The following is a 15,630-nucleotide window of genomic DNA, read 5'->3' on the forward strand; positions in this document are numbered from 1 at the left end:
ATTTGCTAATATTATTCTAGGCAATGTCAAATAAATACATGTCACAAACGTATGGAACATGCTTAAGACTTTCCCAGTAGTACAGAATGAAGCAACTGCCTTGTATATTTTCTTAAATGAATCTCTTATATGAATAATGCTTCACTCTCAAAGAGGTAATTTCATTTTAAAATGTCCCCAGTCCTCAAATCCTCCCTTAACCTCTTATAATAAGGGACTAAGAAATTCAAGGATATAATTGGTATGGTAATCAAGAAGAGTTATCTTTATCTGCAGACAATATTATTTTGTACCAGATAAAACCAGAAAAGGACGTCTCAGTGTTGTGGACCATTTTGGCATGGTTTCAGGTCTTTTTGGGGATATAAAATTAATGAAGATAAAACAAAGGCTGCAGCTGTAAACTATGTATCCACACATGAATTGGTTCAGCAATACCCATATTTACAGACGTACAACAAAATGAAGTATTTAGGAGCATGGATTAAAAAGAATTTTGTTATGGCAATTAAGAATTCTTGGGAAGTGACTAAACAAAAGAAAATACAAAAATTGAGAAACTGGAAGATCTTGTTTAAGGATATAGTAGGCAAGATACAAACAGTGAAAATGTTTATACACAGGTGAAGCATATTTCTATCAACCGGAAGAGAAGTTGTGGACAGTAACCAACAAAGAACTGAAGGGATTTATCTGGGAGGAGAAGAGGGCAAGGGATAAAATGGGATAAGTTGATCCTTCCAACAGAACAAGGTGATTTAGGATTACCTGATTTGAAGTGATATTTTAGAGTTACATAGTTAAGGTTCATATGCATAACACAAGCAGAAAACTATAATTCGAAGTAGAAAGGGATGATGATGAAAGGGGGGGGGGGGGTTTCAAGAAATAAGGAGATGAAAAGACAGTGGGATTTTGGATGCAGATCCTTAATAAGAATAACAGCCACACAGAGTACTACATTCATTGAGTAGCAGAAATTATTCTAAGAACTTAGCCACCTCGACAATGGAGAGAAAAAAATTATGACAGACATGACTGCGATTCTGGGTATGGAGAATAGGCAAGAAGGGGCTGGAGTTTACTGGAGAAAATTGGCAAAGGAACCATGGCATTGAGAGCAAATAACTGGGGGTGAAGATAATAGAATAGGAAGAGGCCAAGAAGACATTTGGGCTGCAAGCTAGAGACTCTGCCTTCCCTATTAGGGACTGATAGAATACAGGCAAAGAGAAAGTGATAGTGGAATCTTGAGTGAAAGACCTGCTCTGGTAGAGTGTTGAGAGTTGAATCTAGAACAGAAGCTGCTGTTAAAAAGTGATATTCAGTTGGGGCGTATAAAATACTGAAACAATCAGAGGAGGTTAGAAAAGATTGGGAAAAGTGACTGGATAAGCAATTCACAAGGAAACAATGGGAGGAAATCTGTATAGTGCTCAAATATGCAATAAAGTCTAGAAGATTTAGGATTTTTGCCTAGAAGTGTTTGCATAGCTATTTTTATACTCAAAGCAGACTGCAAAAAATGTTTTCTCGGGTAGATGCCAAACTTTGGAGGTGTGATAGGAAGAACAAGGTAACTGAAAACATATGTTTTGGGACTCAAATGAGTTGGCAGACTTTAAAAATTCCCTACAGAGTAGTCTGTCAAAAATACCTGATGAGCAAATGGTTGTTACTAAAGAAATGATTTTTTGAGCTGGAATACAGGATCTGAATTGCCTAAACACAGTAAGGTCTGGGTAAGTTTAATTCTAGTGTTGTTGTTGTTGTGTCTTTCGGCTTTTCCCGGTTAGGGGTCGCCACAGCGGAACTCCGGTCCGCTAATGATTGGCAGTAGATTTTTACGCGCCGAGTTGACAGCTCTGACGCACAACCTTCAACGAAGGTACGACCATTCACACATGTCTTCACACAGAAGACGCTTTAGCTGAGAATCGAACAGGACAACGTCTTACTGTGAGGCGACAACGCTACCGCAGCACCACCACCCCAGTTTAATTCTAGTGGCCGTCAAAAAATTAATTACTAGAAAATAGAAATCTAAACCAACTCTATTTGAAGTATTGAATATTGTAAGACAGATAAAAGAACTTAAAGTGGGATCTTTCCAAAATGGTAAGAGCAAATTATACAGAGAAAATAGAAGTTGTGGTAATACATGTTGAATAATGTTTTGGTGGAGGAGTGAAGTTTAAGGGAAGGCAGGAATTGAGCAATCTAAGTAATGTTGGAATGCTGATAGTTATACAAGAGAATACATATGATGGAGAACATTTCTAACTGGGAAAATATTAATATAGTTTGTTTTCTTAATGTATATTTGCCTATATGTTAAAGGATAATTCAGTAAAGGTGTTAAAAGTATTTCATAAACTTCACGAGATTAAAAAAAAAAGTGCTGCATGAAAGAGTATTTGTGAGGCATGGGTAACTGAATGTAAAAGAAGATGAAATGCAGCATGTGCCTAATGTGGTAATGGTGAATGGGAAGACGAGGAATGAGAAATACCGGAGACAACCTTGATGTTTTTATTGCAGTGCTATATCACATCTTACACAGAACTGTAACAAAAGAAGGTATGGGCAATGTTGAGAATATGGTCATTCTAGGAAAAACTGCTAACCAAATTATAGGAAATGGGGTGATAACCATACATGGTTTAACTGCCCTCTAGTAACAGATGAAAGGGGGATAGTGAACAAACTGAAAGGGAACATAAGGACGTAAGAGCAAGGTGAAGAACTGGTACATAAAGCACAATAACTGGAGCATATTATTAGAAAACTAGGTTGAAGAAAAAGAAAATAATGCAAAAAACTGGACCTACAGCAAGAAGGAAATTTTAATGCAGGAAGAGAAAATATAAGGAAAAAGAGAAAAAGGGGTTCAACAATGAGGAAGAAGAATGAGAAATTAATGGCGAGTCAGTAATTCAGGTGATCAAGTATACAAGGGGCAGGGTAAGGAGAAGAAAAAGGAAAAACAAATTTGATGATAAGGAACAGAAAATTTACCCCAAGACTGCCCCCTATACTACTAACTGACATAGTCGGGTACATATAGAAACAGACGATAACAAACAATAGACAAGTGAATGCAAGACATCAAAAATTAATTAATGCAGTACTACTATTGCATAAAAGCTGCAACAATTATGTTAAAACAATTTTTAGTGCAATTACATTATGTACAATATATATATATATATATATATATATATAGAGAGAGAGAGAGAGAGAGGTTTTTGTGAAATTCATGGTTATAGTCAGTCAAATGAATGGTTAGTCATTATCCCTAAAGCAGTTACAAATGATTTTGTTGCTAAGTTGCTGTCATATAGGCTCTTTTTAAAATTATTTTACAGTACACAGTGTATTCTTATTTCTTTGGGAAGATGGTTCCAGGTAGAGGGTCCTAAGTGTGATCTTTTGGAATGAGCCAGCAACCCCTCTGTTACCAAAAGTTACAAAACTACCATGTGCAATTCAATCTTTCACCAGTATGCATGCATTCTGTAACAATGCCTATGTTGTGTCTGCATGCTCCCCCTGCGTCTCTGTGGAATACCTTCCACCTCTCAAAAACATGCTGGGAGTTTCCACCTCAAACTCACCCAAAAATGTTAGTCACTGGGGTGTGGGAGAGTTGTACAGACCAACTGCTTTGGACATCAGCTGTATGGCACAGTATTCTCTAGATAAGAAAAAACGTATCACAGACTGCTCACTGTGACAAGTCTAGCCACTTGACGGTGTAAAAATTGGCTCTAGGTGATTCGGTCATATTGACTAATGTCATCAAAGTTGGTTATGGGCATCTGTTGCTGCTAAGTGGGTTTCGGACCCAGCCTACTCTGACCTACAACAGGAATCCATGTTCAGACTTGGAGATGGGTTCCCAGTAAAAGTGGGTGTGCATTAGGTTCAGCTCTGAGCCCTCTGCTGTTCACACTGGTTATGGACTACATTAGTAAACAGGTCAGAAGAGAGAGATCAACAAAGCTGCTGCTGTATGCAGAAGATGTGGAATTACAAGCAGACTTTAAACAAGAACTTTAGCAAATGACAGGGGAATGGAATGCAAAACTGAAGGCACACAGGATGAACCAGAGTACATATAAGACAGTTGTAATGACAGCAATCAGGGGAAATAAGAAGAAACTGACAAATAAAACAGAATGAAAGTCAAACCTAGAATCAGAGGGGCTGCAGCAAAAAGGCACAGTGTGTTAGGGGTAGTCTGAGATAGAAAGCCAAAAAAAGCTGAAAAGTAAGGTGTACAAAATAGTGGTGTGAACAGTATTAATCTACGAGACAGAAATCTGGGCAGTAAAGGCAGAGCAGTTGAGGAAGCTAGAGGAGACGGAGATGAAGTGCCTGAGATGAGTAGTATGATGCACACTGTGGGACTGAAAGAAATGAGCACTTCAGAGTAGATGCCCAAGAAGCTCCAACTGAAGGAAATGAAAGACAGCATACTGCAGTGATTGTGGCACTTGTGCAAGAAAGCAGAAGGCGATCAGATGAAGAAGATTAAGGACAGACAGGAAGAAGGCAAGAGGAAATGAGGGCATTCAGCAAAGGGATGGATAGACTGTGTGAGAGAAGACCGGTGATAGTCAAGCATGACACTGTAGTTAGACTCATTACAAATGTCCAAAGACAAGAGCAAAAAACATAAAAAAAAGTTTACCACAAAGAGGTTTACATAAATACTTCAGCTTTGGCCGGCTAAGATCTGCCTGCAATCAACTGGACGTATAAGCGAATTTAAGTACACTTTTATCTGCCCTTTTTCATATAGCACTGCATTTTATTTATTTTTGTTTCTCACTGAATATTAATTGAACTGAAAATTGTGGCTCTGTCTCTCTACAGTTAGTTCCCACCCACCCTCCCTGTACTTGTTTTGGTGTTAATCTTGGTGGCTTTGAAACTGCACGCGCCTCTTGTAAATTTGTATTTGGATACTCCTTCTGGGCCCATCTCATTTGCTCACTCAACTGAGTGCAGTGAGATCATACTCTGATTTCAGGCACTCCTACTGTGTACAAAGAGAGCATTTGGGAAGGAAAAAAATTTTTTTTTCTAAGTTTGTTTCCTGCCTTTCCTGTAAGTAGTCTAGTCCACAAACAGATTTGCTGTATCCAGGACTATATGCAAGCTTCTGAGCCCCCGAGACTTTCTGTGTTGGAGGGAAGCCTTCTAGCTTAATTTTGTTTCTTAGAACTAGCCAGTTTTTTTAGTTTCAGCACTCAAATCTGTTTCTTTGAGCACAGCACTTGTTCAGAACTCGTAAGTACTAAATAAGCTACAAATTACTACAGCACTCAACTTTCCTCACTTGTCTAGAGGAAAGCAGTTTTTAGTACTTAATAAATAAGCACCTATCCAGGCATGTCTAAGGGTCACCTCCCGGTGTTTTCTCCTGTCTACCTGATGAATCTGGGCATCCTGGGGCAATGCAGCAATTGCCTCATGTACACAGACAACCCTCTCCTCCTATCACCCAACATTACAACCTGTGAGAGATGCACTTATATAGCCAAACTGGAAGCAAAGCTCTTTTCACCCAAGACTGGACTAGACAGTCAAGAGGAGAAGGTAAACACTTGCACCACACCACACTCATCACACAGTCCCTCAAAACACACACACATAGAAACACAAAACACACACCTACATTCGCGGAGGCTCTCAATAAAAACCTGCCCAAGCAACAAGGACCTCCAAAGCAGAAACGCAAGCAAACTCCACTCCCCCAACACAACCCAAATGATACATAGCCCACAAACTCAGTGTGCCACTCAACCACAGCCCACAAGGCATAACAACGTACCCAACACTCTAGTCATAGGTGACTCTATAGTCAGGCACAGCGAGGTTCCACTCACCAGGCTAAACAAGGAGAAAGTTACTGTCAGCTGCCTGTGGGGTGCCAGGATCCGCCACATAACACATGCACTCAGGTCACCCCACAACAAGTACAAATATGACTCTGTCATTTTCCATGTTGGTGTGAATGACTTGAGACGTACCTCCCTGGACTACATGAAAAGAGACATGGAGGAGCTCTCCGATCTTGTAGCCCAGGCAGGTATGACCCTAGCCTTGAGTAGCACCAGGCCATCACCCAGAATGATACCACAGTACAAGGACAAAATGATTGACTTCAACAATTGGCTAAGCTTCTGGTGTCATTCTAAGGGGATCCAGTATTTGTCTGTCTGGGATGACATGATCGACAGACCATGATGCTTTGCCAGAGATAGTCTGCACCTGTCGCCCTTGGGATTCCGGATACTGACTAAGGCTCTTGCCACCCCTATAGTGCATTTTTTAGGCAAGGTTCAAATGACAAATTCACCACCGTAACAGGTACAAGCAAGCAAAATCTAAGGGTAATGCTACTCAATGCTAGAAGTCTAAAACTCAAAATGCACTCACTCGAGGCACTCCTAAAAATGGAGAACATCGACATCTGTGCAGTAACAGAGACCTGGTTCAAAGTTCCAGAGAGCACTCCTGCATTACCAGGCTATAATTCATACCACACCATTCGGCCACCTAACCCGGACCGAAGCAATAAAGGTGGAGGCGTGTCCATATTCATTAAGGATATCCACACCTCCAGGCTAGTTGCACAGCATAACCACAAAAAGAAGGCAGGTGCCCAACGTTCACTAATAACCAAAAGTAAAGCACCAAAACCAGGAACTGTGACACGAACAGTTTAATACAAGTAACGCTGAAAATTCACAACACGTTTTCGTCCTTGACTTCATCAGATAACAGCACTCTGGTGAACTCACCTTAAATACATTAACTAATTCCTGATAGCCAATGACAAAACTTATCAAATCAATTAATTAAAAAGCAATTAAAACACATAACATATATACACTAATTGTGCTTCCTAATACCACCATGAAGATCATACCCTATAATAAATAACATGTATAAAAATAAAAAAAATATATATATATGTGTGTGTGTATATATATATATATAAATGAACCATTTCTAAAATCTTGACATTTTGTTCTAAAAGTGTAATATTAACATCTATCTGGAATGGTATAACAATACTATAATTTAGCAGACCTCAGCTTTAACACTGGCTTAAGTGAAATCATGTCATTAAGACCTGGTGTTCTGTTGGCTTCTAATACAATTTGCCAAAATAATTCTCTGTATTCCACCAATGTTTCCCAAATCCCCCCTCTAGGGTCGACTGGCACACTTTCTAACACAAAAAATCTAAATGTAGCTAATTTACATACACTGGTGTGCTTGTATAATGCATTATTTTCTTTTTTAGTCCTAATGTCATATAAATGTTCATAAATTCTTTGCTTTAACATTCTTTCACTCTTCCCTATATAAAATGAATCACATTTTGTACAGGTAGCTAAATATTTTATACCCTTAGTGTTACAATTACAATTACAATGCCCTAGGGCATTTATAAGCCTAGCCAGAGTGTGTTTGGCTTTCGCCACCCATTTTAGAGTTGCTTTTTAATTAATTGATTTGATAAGTTTTGTCATTGGCTATCAGGAATTATGAAGTCAAGGACGAAAACGTGTTGTGAATTTTCAGCGTTACTTGTATTAAACTGTTCGTGTCACAGTTCCTGGTTTTGGTGCTTTACTTTTGGTTATTAGCTGCACAGCATAATGCATCCAAGATTATCCAAGTGCAACTAACTCTGGGCAAGTCCACAATCCAAAGTGTAGCTTGCTACAGACCCCCCCCCCCACCATTCCCACTCCTCATTTCTTGATACACTGGAAAATATTAGGGTACAACCCAACACCCTAATAATGGGCGATTTCAACTACCCCACCATTAACTGGGAAAACTACTCATGTACCAACACTTTTGCTCAACGTTTTCTGGAATTCATAAATTCCACCGCATTGGATCAACTTATTCACACCCCCACCCCGAGGCAGCAATTTCCTAGACCTGCTCATTACCAACATGGGCGACCGGTGTTCCACACCAGAGGTCAAGTCCTAGTTGGTCAGATCTGACCACAAGTTAATCACCCTAGACATCCACATCCCGCCCCCACCCCCCATTAGGGAAACCACCGTAAAAAACTTCTCCAAAGCCAACTTCACACTTCTTAAGACCGAAGTGGCAAACTTCATGACACCCATCCAGATGGACAATAGAGGTATGACTGCTGAATCCTACACAAATGCACTTTATAAGCATTTACACAAGTGCATGGATCATGCTATCCCTAACAGAACCAAGATGCTATCCTCCAAAAAAAGGAAGCCAATCTGGTGGTCCTGTGCCGTAAACAAACTCTACAACAGAAGAAAGAAACTGCTGCAAAAAAAGAGTAAAATCCCATGATTGGAGAAACTCCCTGGTCAGCCTTAGTAAGAAGCTGAGATCCCTCATAAAATCCTCCAAAGCTAGTTACGAAAATAAAATTGCCACGGACTCTAAAGACAACCACAAAACAATCTATAACTATGTCAAGAATCTCAAGAATCTCAATGGCAACACTCAGATCTGCTCTGAGTTACTGCACAATGGCACTAAATATACAGAACCAACTGATATTGCCAACATCCTAGCAGATAGGTTCAGTGCTAACTTTACCCCCCTCTCACCCCCTAGAGGGCCCATCTCTATACCGGAAGAATGCAAAGTTCCTGTAATCACAGCTGCACAGGTAAAAAGCACACTCTCCAAATCCAAGAACACAGCATCCATGGGACCTGACAATATCCCAGACTGTTCTACACGAACTACAGAACGAACTGGCACCCCACCTTAGTAACATGTTCAATCATAGCCTCACCTCAGGCTTTGTGCCCACTGAATGGTGCACCGAGACGGTTATCCAACTCCACAAAGGGGGAGCCACGATGGACCCCGGGAACTACCGCCCATTAGCCTGACAAGCCTGGTCTGCAAGGCCATGGAACGTATCATCATGGAACTCATAAACAAAGACATTGGTAATCTCCAAATTCTGGACCCCACCCAGTTCGGGTTTGTAAAAGGCGGATCATGTCTCCTAAACCTGATAGACTTCTTTGAAGCAAATCACCAAAGCCATAGATGAGGGTAAAGTGAAGCAAATCACCAAAGCCATAGATGAGGGTAAGGTGGATCACACAGCCTATCTCGATCTCGCCATGGCTTTTGACACCATCCCCCACTCTGGAATTATAGATAAACTCACTAAACTAGGTATAAATCCCTATGTCACAAGATGGGTTGCCAACTGGCTCACGGACAGAACCTACACTGTGAAAGAAGCAGACTCCAAATCCGACTTCAGACCAGTGACAAGTGGAGTACCACAGGGTTCAGTCCTGGGTCCTCTCATATTTGGTATGTACTTCTCTGAAGTACAGGCTAACACAGAAGGTCTTTGGCTAACGAAGTTTGCAGATGACTGCAAACTAGGAGCCATAATCGAAACTCCTAACGATGTGGACATCCTACAAAAGGGCCTCACTGTGACAGATGCCTAGTGTCAAAGCCATGGCCTGAAGCTCAATGCCAAAAAGTGCATCGTCATCCCCTTTGGTAAAAACTCTGTGCCCATGAACTACCACATAGGTGGTAGTCTACTTAACACCGAAATTGTGATAAGAGACCTTGGGACAGAGGTGGACAGTAGTCGCTCCTTTGATAATCACATCACCACAGTAATCAGGAAATCCTTCTACGTGGCACACCTCATCACAAAAGGTATCTCATCCAGAAAAAAAGAGATCATTGTTCCCCTCTACTCATCACTCATTAGACCCACTATAGAGTACAACGCCCATTTTGGTATGTACCTCACAAGACATCTACAACAACTGGAAAGGCCACAGAAATACCTCACAAAGAGGATTACTGGTCTCAAACAGATGCCTTACGCAGACTGTCTAAAAAAACTCCAGCTTTACTCCATCGCATATCGTCTACTCAGAGGCAATCTCTGCCTAACATACAAAGCTATGTCAAACCCAGAGCTGTTGGACATGCTCCACTTAAAGAAATCCGAATCCGTCCAAGCTACATGCTGTAGGGACCTAAACCTTGTCACCATAACAAACAGAACTTGCTGGAGGGATAGATTCCTGCCCCAGAAACTTCCCATACTCTGGAACAGACTACCTATCTATGTCAAACAGAGCTCCTCATTAGCACTCTTCAAGAAAAATCTTGATGATTGGATGGGAAATAGGAAATGCACCCCGGGGATCACTTCTGTGGCTCTGCTTGACAGGGGCACAGGAAAATAATTTTCTTGGGTGGCAAAAGCCAGGGTACCTTTTGGCTAGGCTTATATAGGTCCTAGGGCCAATAGCCTAGTACCTACCTATGAACCACAAAGAAACCCACTTTTGATAGTTTAACTAAAGACATAGCCAATACACGACAACTCATAAAATAATTCCTTATTTTTGTTTGAATGATGCAGTGCTTCATAGAGTAAAATTAACTGCTTTCACAAGATGAAAGAATAAGACTTCAAAGCTACACATATGAGCAACTTGGAGTACCCCTTTGATGTTCTCACATTCACAAGTTTCTGTAAAAGCAAAACGAATACATTAGCATTCTGGCATTTAGATAGATATTTACATTAAAAAGGCAAATATGACGGTTGCGAATATAAAGTACTACATCAGATTTCCAATGCTAAATGAAAAGCAGTGCCCTCAATGTTGCTTTTTGAGGTTTAGGTGTAAAAAATAAGCAGCAGAATAAATGCAGGCTCAAAGGATAACAGTTGCCTGTAATGTCTGATGTCAAACTTTCCTTAAAATGCACTAAAATAGGACGGTAAGAAGCAGTTCAAAACAGATGCCACACATGTGGAAAAAAACTTTTTAGCCCTTAATTAAATCATCTACTTAGAGTAGAGTATATACAGTACTTTAGAACTGTACTATTAAATTTAAATGTATTCAGTTCTTGTAAGATACATATTGTGGTTTAGTTCACAAATATAAAACCACTTTTGCTTGCTCAATGCAGTACTGTTCTGCAGTTTTTCTTATCCAATTTGATCACAGCCGGAACTCAACTGTCACACATTTTCATCAGAAAACGTCAAGACACAGAACTGACTTGACAGCTGACAGAACCTCATATCGGGTCATTGGCCTATATCAAATCCTGTAGATTAAATGAACTGCTTTTGTGTGTTACAACTACAGACTGACTGCTGGGCAGCACACATTCTTCTCAGCGGTCCCACATTTTAAGGAATATCATACAGTTTTGCATCAGACTTCTGCTTCACCCAGGGCCTCTAAACAGTCAAGAATTTTTTTTTTTTTTGGTGGGGGGCGCCTAATTTGTTATGTTATAGCCCTTGTAAAATTGGAAATTATTTTTAAAAGTTTTCAGTAAACAGCATACCTTTCAACTTTGCTCAAGAAATTTGGACAACTGGAGAAAAGCCAAACATAACAGGGGTGGGTTTCAAAATCAGGGACAATTTTACAAAATTACTCTAACTTAAAACCTAATAAAACAACAGGGTTTCCATTACCACTCAATTTCTTATCAACAAAAGTATGACACTGCAATGTCTGTCACTACTGACCGATTAGAATTCCTCAATGATTTACCAGAAAATCAAACATTTTACTGGGGACAAGCAAAATCACACACGATCATCTAAATCAAGAACAGTTGAGATGTAAGGTTAAACAGTACCAGAATTTTAAAAGTGTCCCTAATTTGGGGCTTCCTGATGGATTACTTTTGCTCTGCCTGTAAGTCTGAGGGTAAGAGCTGACAGGTATTATTTCATGGTGAAAAAGGGTGGTTACTTCTCATTTAACAATGACAGACAATGCAGTTACAGAATGTTTGTCACCAGATATGCTTTTGCATAAATCACTGTATTTTTGGTGACATCCTTACTGAATGTCAATATTTTTAAAAGTACTTTATTCTTTGTCCCTGAAAACATATAGCTTATGTTCTACATTCTCTTGGAACTGTTAGAATGAGAAGAACCTGAGACGTGCATTTCTGTCTGTATGTGAGGAATGAAGGACAGAACTTGATAAGCCTAGGATTTTGGGGAGTTTATACAGGATGGAACTATTCTGAAGAGTGGAGCAAAGAGAGGTGCAATCACAAAAAATGTAACACAGCTGAATTAAACAGGCATTTCTTTTTCTGGCATGCAAATACGAAAAACTCTATCCTTGAGGCTGTAGTAATAATAGCTGTACTGGACTCTGAATACACTGCATAAAAGAGGGCATAAACCTGGAGGAACTAATCAGTGACCTTTAACTGTGTAGATAAACATTTTTTCACTTGTAAATATAAATAGTAAGATATCAGTATACCAATCTAGTCCAACCCAACAGCAATCCTAGAGCTCTAAGATCCTCAAATAAACTGTTGTTCAGGATGACCCAAGCCCAGAACACACAGGGCACCGCCCTTTTTTCCCATAAAATTGCCAAACTGTGGAACACTCTTCCTCAACCTATGGCTACAAACCCCAGCATTCATGAGTTTAAAAACCTCCTTAAGGAACATCTAACAAAACACTGGCTCTGCTCCTGCCATACTATTAACTGCTGAAGGCTATCTTGATTCTATTCAGTTAGCATGTATACACATATATTGCTTTGTCTCTAACTGTTATGTAGACTGCATTTCTCTATCTTGCAATTACTGTATAACACTGTTCTCACTATTAACTGTGCCATTTTTTGTTAAACTTGATAATTTATTTAATTATTTGCTAATTATTGTTATAAAACTAATTTCTTTACTGACTTGCTTTGTACATTGTTGATTAATATGTGTTCAGTTTGATTGTTTAAAACTGTCTATTTGTATGTATGGAGCTTTTCTCCTGGGTCTCCGCTGTAAACATTACTAACTAAATAAATAAATAAATATGCAGGAAAAAAATGCTATTTACTTAACTGAGCACTGTGGGGAAGTAGTAAAGTAAACCAAGTACTATGCTTTACCCATGGCATAAACAGGAATTTTTTTTTGTTCTTGTCTTTCTTGCATGCCTTACGAGTTACAATGTTGAAAAAACTCCTGCAACCAGGATCTTGTAATGTGTGTTGAAGGTGAGAGGACAAATCATACTGATGGGTTTTCAGGATTGTTGCCTGTGATGAACCAAACTTTTCCCCTTTTGCTATATTGTTCCATCAGTGACAGCACTAAGAAAGTTATCTTATGACCAATACTAGTTACTTACTTATTTTTCCCACAACAGGATGATATCTTAATTATCATTCAGAAAACTTTCATTGTGTGTGCAGTGCATTAATGAAGTGGCATGCAGACTATGTCTTTATTGTGTAGATGTTATTAACATAATCCCTTATTTCTTCTTCTTCCACTGTTTCAGTCCCAGCATTGATGGCACTAAGACCAGTTTTCACTCACTGTCCAACTTCATCTCCTGGAATGGGGTTATTTATCAGCTACACTAATTATCAATCAGCTGCAGGGATGGAATGGTTCAAAGTGGAGATATTTCTAACTTGGCCAATGGCATTTTCTGGGGTGACACTTTTTATTCATTTTCACAAATGTGGTAGATGTACCTATGGGCAAAACATTTACTAATCTGTCTGGGGAAGTAATCTCAGTTTAACTAGCACAGGTATCTATTTTCAGACTTGCGTATTACACAGTGATACCCAAATATACATCATACAGTGCATCAATAAATTAGACTAGATTCTAAAAAAGCAGATCTGTGTGTTTTAATGCATGGAGGACTGCAGGGCAGCATGGACAATTACAGAAAGCAACATGGATGATTGGGGCAGCAGTATTAGACCTTAAATACAATCTTATTTATAATTTCTTTTTTTACTTACATTTGTTTACGTGAGTTGTGAACTGATCAATACTGACCAGTTTCGGGCTCAGCCTGGGTGAAATACAAAACATTTCACAAATAAATGTAAACAGAATAGTTCAGACTAGTTACACAGAAAAAATGCATATAAATACTCCAGTGAACAAACACAGTGACATGTACAGAATAGTTCAGACTAGTTACACAGAAAAAAACTGTATATAAATATTCTAGTGAACAAACAGTGACGTGTATAATCAAGAGGATTATAATGCACAATAAATACAATAGTTTCTAAAGCAGGTCAATCTTCAGTAAATCTTGAGGGGGTGAATAGATATGGAGAAGAGTTAGGAATAGTGTGTTAGGGGATATGTCCTGTGTTGAAGCAGAAGCATGTGGCTTGGATGAAGAAGTGCTTTTGGAGCTGCATTCTAAATACTGAAAAAGTGCTGATCTCTTTTAGGTCGACAGGGAGAGCTTACCAAAGAGGGGAAAGTATGTGCAGTGCTATGGAATTTGGTTCTAGGGGTAATGGGAGTTGGTGTGGTTTGTGACAAATGTCTCAAGTTATAAGACAAGAGATCTCACCTCTGTGTTATCATACTTCACTATAAACTCCACTCATAAATCATGGATCCCTTAATGTCTACTATTGCAATTATTTGCACCAAGTGGTCAGAAATGTTCAGCTGAGCAGTGCTTGCTCATCTGTAGTGGAGACCTAAGCTAGAGTAAAAAGAAATCCAACAACTGTTAAACACACTAACTCATGGCACGTTAAACATTGCTATTATTAAACTGCATTTACAAGTTAATTAATAAATCAAAGTAAAATAAATTAGCACTCACCTCTGACTTAAAGCGGAAAAGTAGTTAACAGATCCAATCAAAAGTCCGAAGCTAGATCAAAACATGACCACACTCAACCATCACCATCTCCTCAGATCCAAACTAGCCACTATACTCTATCACTGCGACACTGTGACATGAAAGGACCTGTGGAACGACACGATGTCGACACTGCACCTATAAAACACTGAACGTACTTTTGAAAGCAAACATGACATTAGCATACAGCCACGGTAATGCTATAATTGCGGCTTCAAAAATAAAACCGAACAACACTGCTGACATTACAAACCGGACATTTTAAGGCCACCTAAAATTTGGTCCTTTAGTGAAAGCGTTGCTATGGTATCGTTATTAACGTAGCGAAGGATTTTGTTTCTACCTGTTAGTCACGATATTTCCATTGCGTTTTGAGCTAGCTAAAGGTACTGTAAATATTAGGTTCTAACACTATTAATTAGTTAGTAGAGTACAGGTAAACCATATTTGTTAAAGCTGACGGGAACATTTGATGGAGTTCTTTTGCGAAAATGAAGTGAATCTGTTTTAACGCAGGTAAACATGCTTGCCGAGAAGTGCCATACGTGCTCCTGCACAATTGTTTGTGAATGGTATAGTTACGCCACTTGCGTGGTTGTTAAAATAAATGCCTGTGTCTCAGTATATATCTCTTAAGTCTCAACTGTATTTGATTTTTGCCCTGACTCTTATAAAATGTTTGATTGCTTGATAAATCACTGAGGATTGTAGCCAGTCAGTAATGGCAATTATAGCTCTCAACCTTTAAGGTGTTTACCTTACAGACAGCATACCTCTCAAGTGTACCTCATTTGGGGTCTTAAAATGTTCATGTTTCTTGAAGTTCCACATTGAAAGGGTCTGACGCATATTCTGTGTTATGAATTTGGAATTCATATTCTGTGTTATGAATTCTGGAA

General features: G+C 39.2%; 2 protein-coding genes across 4 annotated transcripts in view; one reads left to right on the plus strand and one right to left on the minus strand.

Moving 5' to 3' along the window:
* EFTUD2 (elongation factor Tu GTP binding domain containing 2) overlaps nucleotides 1-15,630 on the minus strand; it is a 1,111,673-nt gene that overhangs the window by 1,089,019 nt on the left and 7,024 nt on the right. Inside the window, exon 1 of one of the 3 annotated variants that reach the window (XM_044055110.1) lies at nucleotides 14,693-14,928. The exons of 1 other annotated variant lie outside the window; for it this stretch is intronic. The gene's annotated coding sequence lies outside the window, so the exon portion shown is untranslated. Of the gene's footprint in view, nucleotides 1-13,859; nucleotides 13,882-14,692; nucleotides 14,929-15,630 lie in introns of those variants that run through there. One more of the 3 variants, XM_044055112.1, reaches the window with a different exon arrangement.
* The window catches only part of CCDC103 (coiled-coil domain containing 103), a 103,687-nt gene continuing 103,070 nt past the window's right edge, over nucleotides 15,014-15,630 (plus strand). The window contains exon 1 of the mRNA XM_044055115.1: nucleotides 15,014-15,117. The gene's annotated coding sequence lies outside the window, so the exon portion shown is untranslated. The remainder of the gene's footprint in view (nucleotides 15,118-15,630) is intronic.

This window comes from Protopterus annectens, chromosome 13.part0, assembly GCF_019279795.1.
Source record: "Protopterus annectens isolate FY-2018-M chromosome 13.part0, PAN1.0, whole genome shotgun sequence".
NCBI classification, from domain to species: domain Eukaryota; kingdom Metazoa; phylum Chordata; order Ceratodontiformes; family Protopteridae; genus Protopterus; species Protopterus annectens.